This window comes from Thermobia domestica, chromosome 8 (genome assembly GCF_964235325.1).
Source record: "Thermobia domestica chromosome 8, izTheDome1.hap1.1, whole genome shotgun sequence".
Lineage (NCBI taxonomy): Eukaryota > Metazoa > Arthropoda > Insecta > Zygentoma > Lepismatidae > Thermobia > Thermobia domestica.
The window spans coordinates 37,629,137-37,632,909 of record NC_137461.1 but is presented as its reverse complement, the minus strand read 5'-3'; positions in this window follow the sequence as shown (position 1 = coordinate 37,632,909).

The window sequence follows — 3,773 nt, the reverse complement described above, 5'->3', positions numbered from 1 at the left end:
CTAGTGGTGTACATAAATTGAAATTAGCAGCTTTTTGTCAGTGCAGTTTCAATAAATGGCCAATATGAACTTGGATTATTATATTACCATATAAAAGATTTTTTGTACAATATGACGATCGTACCTAAAAATATCAAAACTGGAAAGTGACAAACCTACCGCTTTCGCTTTTAATTCTTTAATTCATGAGGATGTTTATCCATTTCTGTGAACATCGAATAAATATTTAAGTAAAAATTATAATAAGTTCGTGCTCTACGTGTACATAATTAAGGAAAATGAAATGATTATAGATAACGGCAAGGTTAAATTAAGATATTTCGGTTTCAACATACAGGAAAGAGTAAGAAAAATCTACCTTAAATGATTTAAAGTAGTGGTATTGTATCTTGTATTGAGAAATATCTATGTCGTCACAGTTGGAAATGATTATTCCATATCAACGTGAGCAATGACTTAAGAAAATACGACACAGACTTAAGAGATAAACGATTGAAAACTGTGAAAAAGTTTAATATTTACCAAATAGTGTATGTGAATAGCAAACACACTTATCAATTAATTAGAGAAATGAGGAAGGGTTATAAAGTATGTAAAATCCCTTTGCCAATATATATATATATATTCAAAAACACACAATCGTTTGTGATTTTGATCTCCTATCCGTCAGCATGTGGGAGTATAAATATTTGTCGTTTGGAATAACGACCGCAAATTATGGATTTTGTGTTATGAAATAATAAAGAACTTCTATTTCCCGGCTCCAGTGAAACAAGATTTGTAATGTGTCAAGGCGTGGCCCAAGTTCAACGAGTGATAAGAATGTTCATAAGTGGGTGAGGATTTTCAGGAGGATGGCTGGGAGGATATTCATGATAAACCACACTCGGACAATCAGAAAAATCTAATTTTTTGACCTGATTAATTTTCCTAAATTGTAAAAATATTTCTTCTCCATTCAAAATTTGGAGATTGATAGGTATATAGATGAAGACCTGTAATTTTTCTTGATTTAATAAAATGTCCACTATAGTCTTATTCTAAGAAAATACCTTATAACCGTCACTAAGTTATAGAAGTAATTTTTGTGGATGCTCTGTATATTACGTAAAGCCAGTGATTATTTTTTTCGATTTATACTATATTCTGCGACAGCAATAAGTTCTTTCTTCGGTGTTAATTTCCTCTTCCCCACGCATTGAACAAAGAAGTCATTATCGTCTATTCAGATATATATATATATATATATATATATATATATATATATATATATATATATATATATATATATATTGAAAACTTTGCTCTGTGGTGAAAGCATTTCAGTAACAATGAAGCTTCTCAGTATTTCCCCTTGCCATATTAATATGCAAAAACTGTACTATGGTAATTTGGAACTGAATTAAGTGTATTCTCCAATCATTCATGGAAATACTGCGACCAAGAAGACACACCAGTTGTCTGAACACCAGGGCGACCCGGGGAACATCGCTTTAGCAGCTCTTATCTAAATGTCCCCACAATCAAGTTATTGCAATGTTTTTGCGTTGTGCCTAGTGAACTAAAATTAACGTCAAGTATTCTTTATATAATATTTACATTTCCATACACGTGATTTAACCTGAGTGCTTTTGAGAATGAACTGCCAACATGATCCTTCGTTGAATGCAGCTCGTATCTCGAACTTCCGAGTTCGAGGAGTTTTACTCCACGTTTCGAGGCATCAACCACGCACATCGCATCGGGCATCATGTATAATGTTGTGCTAAGGGGTATACCAGTCAATGACTTAATCATGGTTAGGCCCAATCAGTAAGTCCCAGGTTCACATACCTTGTGCGTCAAAGTTATAAACGCGTCCTCCAACATAATCATTCCAGTTTGGAGACTGATTATTTTTACTGAGGATTAACGTCGACATTTGAGGATTGTTTCGAGCAGCAACTATATTACTTCATGGGATTATCCCGCCCAGTGCTAATCCCGTAAGTGCATTAGTGGTGTGAAAAGAATATATCTAATGGAATCATTATCTTAATCTTTAATCCTAATATATAAAGTGGCAAAGGACTAAACTATAGTCAGAAAAAAGTGTGATTCTTTTAAAGGAAATAATTGTACATATACATTGTTGAATCTTGTGATTATTTTTCTAATCCATTATTTTTTTCTTAAATAGTATTTTAATAAATAAGTATAGTGTTGTTTAATTCATTGTGTTTTTGTTCTGTGTATGAACATTGTTTGTGTGCGTTGTAGTCTGATTGACCGTCTGATCGTTCATGATGTTTTCAAGACGAGACATCCAAAACTCTCGGTGCCTAATACCCATCTCATTATTGAGATCAGCAGACAGCATTACCCAGGTAAGTCCAGGTCTGCGGAAAGTACTCTTTGACAGGACCACGGAGGACAGGATCCGGAAAATAGTTATATAAATAAATGGTACACGAACAGCGACCCAATACCAGGCGATTGTAGAAAATGCCGGCCGTACAGATACAACGAATCGATTATAACCTAGACGATTTCTTACCAAAACTAGCATTCGCTACTTAAACGCATTGTGCATTGTCTTGAGTTACATGCATATTACTGGTAAAGGGCACTTAACCGCAACCAGACCACAGAAATGAATTTTTATCAGTCTCTACAACATAGCATAGTCAAGGCATATATGTGTACGGTATAAGTTATATCGAACTAGCATGTACACACGTGTTTCGTTTTTAATATTCCGAAAACTAACAAAGTGCCTTTGTTAACGATATCAAAACAAATGTGTCAAATATTGCGACCTCAGACAAGCTATGTGATACTCTATTCATATGCATAAAATATGAAAATAAGAATACTCACTAAAGTGATTCTTTTTTTTATGCATCATCTATTTCTACATAATAACATTGTTAAAGTCGAATATAAATTAATTTATGGATTTTTCAATCATCAGAAGAAATGTACTTGATTTCTATCCTGTTTCGAGAATGAATTCCTCCCATTCCTTTAGCCCCATAACGGGAATCCTGAAAAAGAAAACGTGTATTAATTTTTAACAATTAATTTCATAAAAACAAACATATTTTAGTACGGGAGGAAAATGAATGACCACAATCGTCATTAGTTTTAACGGCGTTTCGGGTCGTTTATTTGTGTCCCGTACTACATTTTGTTCAATTTACATGTATATTGTCAAAATTATAAAAGTAATTCACACTCGTGGCCTACTGTATTATACAAACTCCTAATATTAACTTTTTATTTAAAATCTGTCTCCTAGATTGTAAGACAACCTATTATCGTTACAGCATTGTGCCTATTTCAAGACAATGGGAAGTCTATCTTCGAAGTACTCACAAGAACTTGAAAGAACATTAAGCGTCAGATTTGTTTATACCTTACTCTCTTAAAAAATAGAAACGTAACTAGTGTTTTTCATTTAAAAAGCAAAGATTATTTCGACATTAAGAAAATAATATCATTTTATGTTATAGTTTTTAAGTATTCGTATCCCCAGTATGAAGTTGGACCATAACAGGATTAATCCATTGTAAAGTCCCTTATTACTTAGCACTGCTACGAAAATGTATGGGAAATGTATGGGAAAGATAACAAAGTATGGGAAAGATAAGTAATGAGATCACGTGACAATAATTGTCAACGAAATACCAGGCTGAGAAACAGGAGAGAAGACTGGAGTAGTACTGAGTAGATTTTGATACTTAGTTTTCTTGCTTTTGAAATAATGTAGATCTATGTAAAACAGAAATATA